This window comes from Elgaria multicarinata, chromosome 6, assembly GCF_023053635.1.
Source record: "Elgaria multicarinata webbii isolate HBS135686 ecotype San Diego chromosome 6, rElgMul1.1.pri, whole genome shotgun sequence".
Lineage (NCBI taxonomy): Eukaryota > Metazoa > Chordata > Lepidosauria > Squamata > Anguidae > Elgaria > Elgaria multicarinata.
The window spans coordinates 28,717,192-28,731,888 of record NC_086176.1 but is presented as its reverse complement, the minus strand read 5'-3'; the positions used below and the strand labels follow the sequence as shown (position 1 = coordinate 28,731,888).

General features: G+C 41.6%; 1 protein-coding gene across 1 annotated transcript in view; it reads left to right on the top strand.

Moving 5' to 3' along the window:
- The first annotated feature begins 3,716 nt into the window (after positions 1-3,716).
- LPAR1 (lysophosphatidic acid receptor 1) overlaps positions 3,717-14,697 on the top strand; it is a 67,024-nt gene continuing 56,043 nt past the window's right edge. The window contains exon 1 of the mRNA XM_063129194.1: positions 3,717-3,843. The gene's annotated coding sequence lies outside the window, so the exon portion shown is untranslated. The remainder of the gene's footprint in view (positions 3,844-14,697) is intronic.

Below are 14,697 nucleotides of genomic sequence, written 5' to 3'. Positions count from 1 at the left end.
TAATTTGAAGTTTAAAAATCATCCTTCTGCGCCCCCAGTGGCCGCTTGGAGAAGGACAAGGAAGTATGTTAAAATTAGCCTTGGTATTGTGGGGGAGTAAGAAGAGTCGCTCTTTCCATGATTCTATTTTCGGTGCTTCTTTTAGGTAAGCAGCACAATCACAGCAGGATGCATCGGAGTGCTTCACAATAAAAGCAGATTATAAAGTAGAAATCATTGGAGTCCTTTGCATGTAATTCGCAGTGAATGCACAGTATAACACTGGTGTGATGAAGCTCTAAGGCTCAATTCATACTTTACAGCAAGAGGTGGTGCTTGCTCAACAAGTGGAGGTCAAGTGCCAAGTCTGGCACTCTAAGAAATGCCTGCTCTACCACCCTGGTCCCGGTTCCGAGAAAGATGTGAAGAAATAGCAGCTGTTGTAGTGACAGCAGTTCATTTTAGAGAAGTGCGGACCTGGTGGTCCAGCCCCTGCCTGCCACTCTCTTTGCAAAGTGTTCCTGCAGAGCTCTAGCTAGATATCCTTTCAGCAGCACAAATTATAGGGCTCCTTTTCAATGTCTCTGTTGCCTTCCCTTGGAGGATGCTTGTTACAGAAGTAATGTCATTACCCATGAGCATATACTTCCAAGTAGATGGCAACAGAGGAGTGATTTTTTAAAAAATGTTTTACTTCAAATTAACATCATTTATGAACCTACTGGCCCCTTGTTGTTTGTGGTATAAAGGAAATTAAATACAATAGCTGCCATCCCAAAAGCTGCTTTAGATGTAGCCAAGGGCTTGTGAGTACCTGGTGTGATTTTAGTTTGTTTTCATCTTCTTTTTTAATCTAATGCCTATCACAATTTGCTGTACAGCATTGAGAGGGGCAGGAGGTCGGGGGGGGGGGATTGCTGTTTGAGAATCACAAGTCAAAAAACCCTGGTGAATGCATGGAACAAAATGTACTATTAGTTGTATTCTGGCAAGCAAGAGACATTTAACAGGATATGTTAAGTTTTTTAACTGACCCAGAATAGTTGTTTTAAATGGATATTGTATGTAATCTGTTTTTATGCTTTTTATGGTTTTAAATTTTGTATATTGGTTTTTAATATTCACTGTTTCAATCTTTGTAAACTGCCCAGAAAGCTTCGGCTATGGGGCGGTATATAAATGTAATAAGAACTTAAGAACATAAGTGCCATGCAGGATCAGACCAAGGGTCCATCTAGTCCAGCACTCTGTTCACACAGTGGCCAACAGCCTTAAATATTTATTTATTTATTAAATTTATATACCGCCCCATAGCTGAAGCTCTCTGGGCAGTTTACAAAAGTTAAAAACAGTGAACATTTAAAAAGTGTACAAAATTTTAAACCATCAAAAAATAAAAACAACAGTATAAAACAACTGTATCCATTTAAACAACAGTTCTGGGGTCCATTAAAAAACAAACAAACTTAGCATATGTAGTTAAATGCTGTTAAATGCCTGGGAAAACAGAAAAGTCTTGACCTGGCGCCAAAAAGATAACAATGTGGGCACCAGGTGAGTCTCATTGGGGAGATCATTCCACAATTGGGGGGGCACCACTGAAAAGGCCCTCTCCCTTGTTGTCATTCTCCGAGCTTCCCTCGGAGTAGGCACTCGGAGGAGGACCTTAGATGTTAAGCGCAGTGTACAGGTAGGTTCATGTCGGGAGAGGTGTTATGTCAGGTATTGTGGTCCCAAGCCATGTAGAGCTTTATAGGTTAAAACAAACACTTTGAATTGGGCTCGGAAACGTATAGGCAGCCAATGCAAGCGGGCCAGAATCAGTGTTATATGTTCGAACCTTCTGGTTCCAGTTATCAATCTGGCCGCTGCATTTTGCACAAGTTGCAGCTTCCGAACCATCTTTAAAGGCTGCCCCACGTAGAGGGCAGTGCAGTAAACTAATTTGGAGGTTACCAGAACATGGACGACTGAAGCTAGGTTATCCCTGTCCAGATAGGGGTGTAGCTGGGCCACCAAACGGAGTTGGTAGAAGGCACTCCATGCCATCGAGGCCACCTGGGCCTCAAGTGACAGAGATGCTTCTAGGTGAACCTCCAAGCTATGAACCTGCTCCAGGGGGAGTGCAACCCCATCCAAATAATTTGGTGTTGTCAGCAAACTTGGCCAGCGCTAAGATCAGGGGAGAAGTGAGGTCAGGGCAGGACATGGCTGATGTCATCTGAGTCCTTTGCACACAATCCACTTGACAGCTGGTGTGATGGAGCCCTCAATGAAAAGAGGCAAAATTCGCTTCAAACGCCCAAGGGCTCCTCTCGAGGTCCATGCAGATGACCATCCACAGTCAGTTTTGGAGAAGCTCTTGCGGGGGCATTCCAGTTGTGGATGGGGCCAATAGCAAAAGGGGGCAGGGCCAATAAAGTTGTCAACAAAAGGGTAGGAAATCACTCTATTTTAAGAGAATTTAAGGTAGTTACTTTTTAAATACTTCATGATGTGTGGTGAAGAAATGTGGTGTAGTGGCTAAGGTGTTGGACTAGGAGTCGGGAGATCCGGGTTCTAGTCCCCACTCGGCCCTGGAAACCCACCGGGGTCGTAGCTAGACCTAAGGTTTATCCCACGATTGGCCTGGGATCAAACCTGTTCATCTAAGTGTCACACAGGGCATCCAGCGCTCAGGCAGGGACGAACCCGGGATGATCCTGGGATAAACCTTAGGTCTAGCTACAGCCTGGGTGACTTTGGGCCAGTCACAGACTCTCAGCCCAACCTACCTCACAGGGTTGTTGTAGTGAGGATAACATGGAGATGAGGATTATGTACACCACCTTGGGTTCCTTGGAGGAAAAATGGTGGGATATAAATGTAATGAATAAATAAATAAATGAGAAATAGATGCTCTTGAGGAATATTCACAGTATGTAACTGGTTTCCCTGCTGGGCAGGGAGGCATGATCCTAATGGGTAGCAGGCGCTCCCCCAAATATTTTCCATTCCATCCCTGTCACAGTATTATGGTCCTGTGTAGCGTGGATTAAATCCTTGCTCTCTAAATCATGCTTTTGCCACTCTTCCGTTCCTCCAAACGAGTTTCCTCGCTCCTGCTGAGGGAGCGCTGACCAAAAGGCGAAGAGAGAAGAGCAAGGACGAGGCCTTTGCAAAGGGAGCACAACGTTGCGCGGGGTGGGGGCGCGGCTGTGTGAGGAGGAGGAGGGCTGTGGGAAGACGCGCGTGGAAGCAAAGGGGGGCCGAGGAGGAGCGCTCTGGCCGTGGCACTGCGTGCGCGCGAATGCGTCAGGCAGGTGAGAAAAGGCGCCAAAGTAGCGGGGAAAGAAGCCCCCGGTTCTGAGCTGCCTGTGGGCGGGAAGAGTTACAACTCGAAGGTGGCCAGAGGCCAGGTGGGCCGGAGGAGAGAACTCGAGGCAAACACCCCCACTCACACAGCCAGCGCAGCAGCGGCTGCCGGCGGCGGCGCCCCATAACCTTTCCTTGTGGCTGCCCTCCCCCCCCACACCAACTTTCTTATGAGCAAAGTTGCAACTGAGGAGGCTGCAGCGACCTCACCTTCTCAGTCTCTCCTAAAAGCAACACACACACACATTTGTGTTTTTTTTGCTCCCTCCCTGAAGCGCGGGACAGAGGATGGTGTTGCGTACGCCGCCGCCTCACTGCGGCTGCCCCACAGCAAAGTGAGCGACTGGCGTGAGTCCGCCAACTTGGGAAGAGGCACCAGCAGGCGGCTGGCTGGAAGAGGCGGCGGCGGCGGCGGCGCGGGAAGACCCTTCTGGGTCAGTCTGGCTGGCTGCGAGACGAGGAGCTCCGTGGGGTAGCAGCGGCAGCCTGGGGGGACTTCGCCTGGCCCAGGTAATTGGGTTGGCGGGGGGGGGGCTGAGAAAGGGGGTATTTCTACTGGTGGGTAACTGGCTTCCTTCCTTTCCTCTTTGGAATTCGGTTTCTCTCAGACGCGACTCTCGGCCAATTTGCTCCGTAAGAAAGCGAGCAAGATCGCTTTTCCAGGCATCAATCCCCAACAAAAATCCCAACTTTCTTCCTTCCTCTCAGAAGTTTCTAAAACAGTTAAAAGTCTATCTCCCTGTCGGCTGCACTGCATGTATTTCACTATTCCTTATGATTACTGGTGTTTCTCCTTTTTTCTTGCTCAAGATATTTCGCTCGCTCGCTTTTAACTTGCTGCTTGTGCATTGGATTTAAAGGCTGAAAAGGCTCCCCCCCACCCCCGTAAGTCTCTCCCCCCCACCCCCGTAAGTCTCTCTCCCCCCCCCTCCACCCCCGGCTTTTCTTTCCTCGGTGCAGACACGTCTGTGTCTTTTAAATTAGTAGGATTTGTGGAATTCGCTTGCCGTCCGCTTCTACTGATGTTAATGGAAATTAAACGCAGAAGTGTTGGCGGTGTTTAACTAAAGTTTAAACTACACTAAAGTTAAGTTAACTTAAGTTTAACTAAAGTTGCTTTTAGAGTTGGCTTGCTTAAATTTAAGATATTTTTCCCTGCATATAGTAAACAGGATTTCTACGCCATCTATGAAATCACTTGTAGTTTGGATTCTTAACTTCCAAATGGCTTCAAGTGTATTCCACCCACCCCCCTCACTTGAAGCCATATGGTATTTTGATGTTTAAAGAATGAAGACACCCTAGACTTCGTGCTTCCATCCTAAACTGAGGTGTTGGGTACATGAAAAGCTCCAGTCCTCCAGTATTAACCCTTTAGGTACCACCTTGCCTGGATGGCTTGTTACTTAGAAAGCATGTGTGATATTGTTTAGGGGGGATTATAAATCCCTTAGCACGTTTTAACCATTTTATTTTTACTTGCAGTTGGGGCAGCTGACAAGTTCCAAAATGGTTGATCTCTCTCCCCCCCCCCCCCTTTTGCATGCCTGTGGGTTCTGTGTTAGAACTGTATGGTGGTACAAAGATCTGTTCTAGTCTTGCATCCCCGTCCTAATCACGTTTAATCAGAAGTAAATCCTGTTGAGTTCAATGAAATATACTCAAAAGTAAATGTATTTACAGTGCAATTCTATGTATGTCTACTTGGAAGTAAGTCCTGTTGCGTTCAATGGGGCTTACTTCCAAGTAAATTGGTTTAGGATTGCAGCCTAAGTTTATTAAACAACTGCATCTTAAAGAATCCCAACATTATTATTTTTTTCATATTGGCAACAGTCAGTGGAATGGGTGGGTAAGATACAGGATGGAGTGTATTTGAAATGCTGCATATCCACAAGCTGCAGTGTATTTTTTAGTCACTTAGTGGACAAAGCATTTTAGCTGGCATAATTGTCAAAGCAATGAGACTAAATGTTGCATATTTATTTAATTAATATGAATAACGTCACAAATTCTAGACCAACAAGGCCTTTCATACATTCTTTCCTTTTCCCCATTTCTCCCTCCCTTTTTATCACTACCCCCATGTGCTTGCTCAATACAGAAAGAAAAAAATGAGACTGTGTCAACATCACTAGTGACATTTTTAAAATGCAGTGGTCGGGGTAGAGAAGCTCAGTGAAAGAACACAAATATTAAGACGTTAGAGCTGTAGTCCGGTGTCCAGTTTCATGTGCTTAAGCTCCTTAACTTGGAGAGGCTAAGCAAGCATAGCCAAGTATAGTCTAGGTAAGATTAAAAATAAGGAAAGAAATGAAGAAAGAGACTTAATGTTAGAATTGAAGTGGACCAGGTGGCATCTTCATTTGTTTTTCTCTCCCCTGAGATTGGGAATCTTACTTCAGATGAAATTTCTACATGGAGCTGTATTCCTTGACTCTTTAAAATGAGTGTCTTGCTCTACAAGTGCTTCCCATGCTATTTTGATAGGATCTCCTCTTTTGATTTCTGTCCATTAAGTAATGACATTTTTGTTTTTAAAGATGTCACGAAATGATCATAGGAACATCCGTCACTCTTACTAATTGCAATTCTAGCTTCCCTCAGTAGGGAAAAAACCTCAGAATTTGCATTTGTTGTTTTATGCTAATATATGCAAATCTAAAACTGCCTATTGCTTGGCATTGGTCATATTGGGCTTTTCTGAAGCCTTTAGTACTGTTCTTTGCAGGACCTGATCGCTCTAGCTCAGCCTTTCTCAACCTGGTACCCTCCAGATCTTTTGGACTACAACTCCCATTACCCCAGGCTATTTCTCATGCTGGATTGGGATGGTGGGAGTTATAGTCCAAAACACCTGGAGGGCACCAGGTTGAGGAAGGCAGTTGTAGATAGTATTTTGCTCTAGTTTGGTTAAGAAGAGACAAAAAGCGATGGACAATTGCACATCTCCATATCCTTGATCTACCTCATGTAGCTCAGGAAAATTTCATCTTGTCCCCACTCCATTTGAATGTGTTTTTGAGCCTTCTTGGTGAAATTGCATGAAGCTCTGAAATCTGTATTCTGATGATACTTAATACTACCTCTTTTTCATGTAACTTGGAGTATCAGTGTTTCTGGCCATGATGTCATTTTGAAAGCAAGTTGGATCAGGATTAGTCTGAAGTAATTACGGTTGGCAGATGTAATGTTCACATGTCTATCTGATTAGGAAATGGTGATTACAATTCATGACTTTGTAACCTCAAGGCTAGACTACTGTAATCTTCCATGGGCTGCCCTTGATGACTGTTTGCGAGCTTCAGTTTGTGTAGAATATACCAGCCTTCTCTCTCTCTCTCTCTCTCTCTCTCTCTCTCTCTCTCTCTCTCTCTCACAAACACACACACACGTGTGTGCTCCAGTTATCTACATTAGTTCCCTATTTTCTTTTGGAAACAACTCAAGGAACTGATTTTGAAGCCTTCAGTAGCTTGGAGTCACCATACCTCTGAGACTACCTTTTCTTTCTTCATTATGACTTTCAGGATCAATCAAGAACTGCTACACCAAGTTTAAACAAGCATGGACATGTAAAGAGGCATTCTGCATGGCTTCCCCACAATTGTGGAATTCCCTTCCCTTAGAGCAGTGGTGGCCAGCCCTTTTGCCAACGGTGACAGATTATGAGTGGATACCTCTGTGCTCTACATTATATATACAAACCCTAAGCTTGCCAATGCCTTCCTCTTGTGTGTGGATGGTGCAGTTTTGGCTACATAGGTATTCACATTCACCTCAGAACTTTACATGAAACCACTGTGAAAAGTTATCTGGAGGATTGGGGTGCATTGTCACCAGTAAGCAGATGACATGCAGCTCTGCCTCTCGTGTTCATCACCTAATCCCAAGAATGTGGTAGAAGTTGTGAACAGGTGTATAGAGGCAGTTTGGGGATGGAAGAGGGTAAACAAGCTGAAGCTTAATCCTCACAAGACAAAGATTCTGTGATTTGGGAACTCTCTTCAACAGAGTTGTACTCCTAAAGAGTCACATACAGTCTGAAGGTACTACTTGGATTCTGCAGTGTTGATGAATGCACAGGTGACGTCAGTGGCCAAGAGTGCTTTTTGTCAGCTTTTGCTGGTTGGCCATCTGTGACTCATTGTCTGGTTGCATCTAGGCTGGTTTACCATAATGCGATCTCTGTGGGTCTGCATTTAAAAATGGTTCAGAAACTTTAGTTGGTGCAGAATGAAGTTATCTAGGCCCAATTTAAAGTACTGCTGTTGACCTTTAAAGCTGGAACGAATTTAGGGCCAGGCTTTCTGAAGGACCACCTGCCCGGCCTTTATTATCAGCAATTGAGTCCCTGCTCACTGGCTTGTCAATAAAAGATATTAGGTTGATGGGTAATATCGATAGGGCCTTTTCAGTTGTGCCCCTATATCTATGGAATTTCCTCTCCCAGGAAATGTGTATGAACCTATCTTTGGAAAGTTTTAAGAAAACTCTTTAGAACATTTTTATTTCAGACCACTGTTTATTTGTTTTATTAATTGCTGTGATAAATTATTTCTGCTCAATTCATAGAATCACAGAATAGCAGAGTTGGAAGGGGCCTACAAGGCCATCAAGTCCAACCCCCTGCTCAATGCAGGAATCCACCCTAAAGCATCCATGATAGATGGTTGTCCAGCTGCCTCTTGAATGCCTCTAGTGTGGGATAGCCCACAACCTCCCTAGGTAACTGATTCCATTGTCGTACTGCTCTAACAGTCAGGAAGTTTTTCCTGATGTCCAGCTGGAATCTGGCTTCCTGTAACTTGAGCCCGTTATTCAGTGTCCTGCACTCTGGGAGGATCAAGAAGAGATCCTGGCCCTCCTCTGTGTGACAACCTTTTAAGTATTTGAAGAGTGGTATCATGTCTCCCCTCAATGATGATGATGATGATGAAGATGATGATGATCATCATCATCATCTTATGAAATGTTGTACACCACCTCAGGAGGACAGTTGTGCCATGAATACCTGTTTATAAAAAAAGGAAGGGAGTTCCAGAGCCTAAGTGCAGTCACTGAAAAAGTCCTTACTCAAGCCCCTGCCAAATGCATTTCAAGTGTTGGCAGGATCTCTCCTGAAGACCTTAAAACTCTAGACAGGTTCATGTTGGAGAAGATGGTACTTTAGATAACCTGCTCCCAAGCTGTTTAGGGCTTTAAAGGTCATGACCATCATTCCAATTTATGGCTGAAAATAAACAAGCAGCTAGTCAAGCTGTTGTGTAACAAGGGTGTTGTTTCATGTTCCCAATAACCAGCCCCAGTCAACACTCTGGGCACAGAATCTGGATCAATTGAAGTTTCCAAGCAAGCTGGTTTACGGCTGTTTTTCCTTTTAAATTTTTGTTACCCTCACTACATTCTTGGAAAATGATGGGAATGGCATGGAATCCTTGGAGAAAATGCAGTTTAACTCTGTTTTTGATACAGTCAAGTTTGGGTTCTAGTCCTAAAAATTATTGAAGAACATAAAGGAATCATATTTTTAGGAACAATCATTTATTGGTGCCAAAATATTTTTGTTTCACTGTGCCTTTTGCTGTGAAATGACTCATTTTTTCAGGTTAGGGAATTTAATTTCAGTTAGGCAATGAAAATTGCTGGCTTTCTAGTCTGCTGGTATTGTTGTCGGCCTACATCCTTACATTGCTATGATACAGGAAATGTATACATATAACCATTTTTAGCATTTGGCGCTTTGGCTTGTGGAATCTATGTCATGGCTGCTATTTATACAACTATAGAGGTGTAATTTTGGCTCATCTTAAACTTAAAAAACACACAACTCCTGCAGGCTTGTCATTTGAAAAAAGTACTGTGCTTATACAGGCAATGTCTTACAGTGCAATTATTTACTGAGAAGTAAGTCCCTGTGTGTTCATGGCGTTTACTCCTAGGTAAGTGTGCATAGCAGTGTAGCCTTAAAATCGATATTCCTCTTACAGAAGTTGACTGCTCTTTGATTGCTACCTCATCTTTCATAGAGCTTCTCAATAGCAGTTTGTTAATTTTCAAGATAAAAAAGATAACCAGTTATACAGCAATTGGAACAAACATTGCTTTAACCTGTACTATTAACAGTTTTTTCTTCTTTAGTCATGTGTTTATTGACTTCTGCACACATATTTTTTAAAAAAATCCTGTTTAATTCAATGATAAAATATATTTGATTCTTTTTGAAAAGCCTATTCTAGGTTCACTTTAGTTTTTTGTTAAACACTTCCTACACTTTGCAAAACAATGGGTTTATCCAATGGTAGTCTAATTTAAGTCCCATTCATTTCAGTGGATCTACTCTAAGTAGGACTAGCATTTGATACAACCCAATATATTAATAGATAGTAGAAAATGTAAAAAGCAACAACTATCTTTACAGCTGAAATTGAACAAAACACAACATCTGTTTGAGATTGATTACCAATATTCTGCAAAAACAAAACAGTGAAGCTACATCACTGTCAAAGGGTATGGTAATTACCCTAACTACCACCCCAACCCCCCAAATTCCTTCCAGGGTAGCCTTTATTTTCATAAGAGTAAAGGTGCACACTTGACTCTGCTCAAAATTAACTAACTTCCTGTAACACTAATTGCCAGTCAGTTGCCAATTCTTCTTCTGAGGATTTAGTTTTTTTATGTATACACACACAAATTGCTCATAACAACCAGGGGTTAGGCAGAAAATTCCCTCAATTGTATAAAAATCACCCATAACTAGATCCCATGACCCAGTATAGTATCCTTCCCCAGCCTGGTATCTACCAGATGTTTGGACTACAGCATTCCTGACCATTGGCTGTACTGGCTGGGGACGATGAGAGTTGAAGTCCAAAACAATTAGGTTGTGAAAAACTACGCAGTAACATCAAAGATATATTGGAGATGGAGTGCAGTAACTACTTTGTCAACTGAATGTGATGATCTATTCTATGGCATACTGTCAGCAATGTGTAAAAAGCATGAGATGTCTACGCACTGCTTCCAAGATAGATAACGATGTCTTGGCAGTCTTGTTATGTCACATACATGGTGGGAAACTAGGGATATACAACATTGTAAGGACATTTGGCTGTCATGAGACTCTTTATCTTAAGGATATCTTAAAGACTGCCTCCTTCTATATGAGCCTGCTTGGTTTCTCTGTTCAGCAACTGAGACTCTGTTGATTATTTCCCTGCTATCTGACCTTTGACAGGTAGGAACAGCCACCATTAAAAGAAGTGTGGTGCAGCATTGCATAAGACAGAGTGCATTCCTATGCATGTTTAAGTCCCATGAAGTGTGCATAAGATTGCCTCCTCAATGTAGCACAGAAATGAGTGGTGATATCAAAGTAATGTTAGTGTGTTTTTGATCTGTGATGAGTTTTAACAATACCGTTTTAGTTCGGGGTGCTCCTCTATTCTCACAACTTCATTTGGATGAATATTTTAAGTCAATGGAATTGAGCAAGACTTCAGGATGAACTCAATACCTGTTTAGTTGGAAGATTTTAATGTGTGATTTTTTCCACATAATGCCGGAGCTTCTTTTCAGCATACATTTCATATGGTTGTATCTGTGTTACACAACGTATGTGTGTGGCTAAACACATGGGAAGATGGTATTTTGTGCTTACCTTGCACTGTAGTATGTAGCTTGACTGACTGACTTGGGCTAGATGGAAATTCCTTGCCTATGGGCATCCGTAGCTTTGTGTAATTTGATACCCTTGCTTTTTTTGGTTTATTTGCTTTGCTTCTATGTTAGATGGTGTGGATCTTATATGCTAACATTCTTACTGTAGGATTGGTCTTCAAGATCTGTGAGTCATTGAACTCAAGGTAATAACAGTGGCTGTGAAGAAAACAGTATTTTTTTTTTGAAGGACAAGAACTGCTGCTCTTTCTGTTTACATTTCTAAAGATTTAAGTTTTGTTTTTCTTGGTTTATCTTTATGGTATAGCTGTGTTAAAAGAAATGGAAGGATTGCCAGTTCATTCGCACAGTTCCAGCACTATGTGAAAACAAACACATGTGAGCATTGGAAATAGGTCATGGCCTTTAACAACAACAAAATGAAGATACAGTAAAGTATGAAAACCATCTGTTGTGATGTTTGCCATTTCTCTTTCTTCCTTATCCACATCTCAGATGGGATAAATTGTTTAAATAAGGATAGCTTTTGAGGACAAATTCTTGACCCTTGTTTGACTGAAGAAATATGCTGAATTACCACAGAACAGCCTCCCCCAATCTGGTGCCCTCTAGATATGTCTGACAACAATTCCCAGCTATCTTAGAATTGTAGCCCAACACATTTGGAAGACACTGGATTAGGGGAGGCTGCAATAGATTTTATATGATATATTTCATCCTACAGTTATTCTAGCTTTGAAGCAGAGCATGGCCATGAAAATGAGTTATAATAGTGTTTAACATCCCAATCCTGTGCATGTTTACTTGGAAGTCCAGCTGAGTTCAGTGGAGTATTTTTCCATAAGTGCAGCCTTAGGAAATGAGCCAGAATACCTCTGCCATAAATTCATTAGTTGTTCTTAGTGAACTCATTGTCCCTTACCGCCATCCTTCTGTCTGTAATATGCATGATAATAATAGTGGCATATTACATGCTTGTAATAATTACTGGTATATGAAGTGCTTCGAGGTTTAAGGAAAAATACTATATATTATACGTTGTTGTTATTATTACAATAATTGTTATGCTTGTGTTTGTATGTTTTCCTCATGTGGCTGCAACATATATCTCAATGTGATTTTATTGTGAGATACTTCAAAAGTTATCAGGGTTTACTGTTCTGGATGATGAAAAGGTATAGCACCTGTCGTATACGGCCTGATTAAAAAATAATACTTTCTGGACGTCGTCATCATTTTTGTCCTGAACAATCCCATCTACATCCGGTTCAATATTTCCTACTTTTAATCTCAAATCTGGATCAACATTGAGCTGATTTCTATGCTTGTTCTTCATATAACAAAATTCAAAAATGTTTGTTCACAAAGATACGTGGAACAAAAGGGAACTAGATGTTTCGAAGTTTTTTCACCTAACTTCTTATAATCAGGAAAAACCTTCACCCAGAATTGGTCCAGTCTATATTCTTTGAAAAATGATTTCAATGAACCATCACAAATCACATCAACAAGTGCATCTTGCTCTTCCGCAGATAGAGTTGTTAGTTGTACATCACCACATTCAAAACTATTCCTTCTCCATGAATTTTCAGGATTAAGTGCAGGGAAGTAATCTCTGAAGCTAGTTGCTAAATGACACAGGTGCTTTCGCGCATGATGTCACCTTCGAAGCAAACAGAGTGCGGGAGATGGCGTATTTTCTTTTATTAAAATGCAGACCTTGCAGAGCTAATAGGTGAATGGTGCCATGGAACCCTTGTGGACCCCTGGGGTCCGCAGACCCCCAATTGGGAACCACTGATCTAAACTATAATAAGAGAAAGGGAAGGTGTGTGTAAGAAAATAACTAGACAAAAGGCCTCTTCACTGTTTTTGAAACTACATGATTATTCTAGATTCTCCAACAATCCCCATGTTAGTCTGTTCCCTGCATGTGCTGTAGGGCAGGTATATTTTTAGTGATTGATTGAATGACTGGGAAGGTTGTTTTACACTTGTGTATATAGTTTTGAGAGAAACGGCTTTGAATGGAAGAATGTTGCTTTGATGTGGTAATGAAATACTAATGCAGGATGTAAATGCCAATTTGGCTCCTTAGCCTGAGGTAATGTTTTACTGCCTTAACCTTTGTACTGGAGTATCAGCAGCAACTATACTTGGTAGTAGTACACCTAATTAGTAGGTTATAAAAGATTTTGGATGACAGGTTGGAATAATAATTTACAGTTGGAAATAATGTTAGGTTCAATAATAGAACATTAAATCTGTTTCACTGACAGATGGTAGTTACAGTCCTAACAATTTAACTAGTTAGGATATTTCAATTGATTACTACTATTCTTGAACCCTCTTTTCAGATATCTCATTGCAATCTATTTTGTTTTTTCTTTCACTCCGCTCCCAGTTAAATGGATCATGCAGGGGTCAAATAGGTGTTTGGATTTAAAACTGAAAATCATGATGTAAATGTACACAAAGTTTCATTGGGTTGGACCAAGCTGAATTTCTTTCCCATTTAAATCAATGGGACAAGTCACAACGTTAATCCTAAATCATCCAAGAATAGGGTGGAGCCTTCTCTGCTGCCAGAGAGGGAGAGGGCACTTCTGCCAGATTGGCATTTGGTTTAGGACCTATGGGAAGGTGTAGGACCTACCGCCAGTGGTATGCAGTTCATAGGTATTGCTTTGTGTGATCATTGTGGATCCAGAGATGTGTTGCTTTCATTTTGTAGTTTAGATTTTGGAAAAGAAAATGTTAAGACCACTAAGAATGTTCTAATGCAAGGGTGGGCAGAAGGTGGATCTACTGGTATATTTGTAGTACATTAGTTAAGATTCCTGACTTGCAAGTATTTTAAAATAGTAGCAACAAAATGACTCCTGATTTTTATGTAGAGTGGATTTTTATGTAGAAGGACTGTGTGTTCCATTCAGCTTGGGTACTCCATACAAATTCATGGATACTTTGTAAGTTTTGTACTAGGCTCTGATTGTTGGATCTTGGGGTTCTAGTAAAAAACTGAGTAGATCCCTCAAGCCTGAATTCTGCCTAATTCTGTTATTCTAAGCCCTCAGTTTCATCCACTATAATAATGTGAATAATAGATCTTTCTACAAGGTAAGTGTGTGTGTAGGATTGTAGTCATGTATTGCAATCCTAAGCGTGTTTACTCAAAACCATATTTCACCAATTGCCAAAGTTCACATATGATTGCAATCTTAGTCTGCCTCAGATGATAGTTTGGAAGCTCCAGTTGGTAAAATGCAGGGGCTCAGGTGGTGATGGAGACCAGGAAATCAGAAAACATAAAGTTGTGCTGGCTGCCAGTCATCTTCCAGTCCCAGTTCAAAGTGCTTTGAAGCTCTAAATGGTTTGGGACCAGGACTGCCTTCACACGCCCTGGTCCTGAGCCATTTAAGGTTTTAAAGCTCTAAATGGAGAGCTTCAGCTGTGGAGTGGAATAGAAATGTAATAAATAAATACATTAATTGACATGCACCTAGCTCCTTCTGTACAGGTATTTAAGTGAGCAGTAAAGTCCGATGGGTAGTATCCAGCGGTGTCTCAATGTTAGTACTAATTACATTGTGCTAACGTAAACCAATTGGGGGTGGGGGGACATAACAATAACTTTCCACCAAATTTTGGCAACAATTCACTTCTTTTTCCCATTGAGAT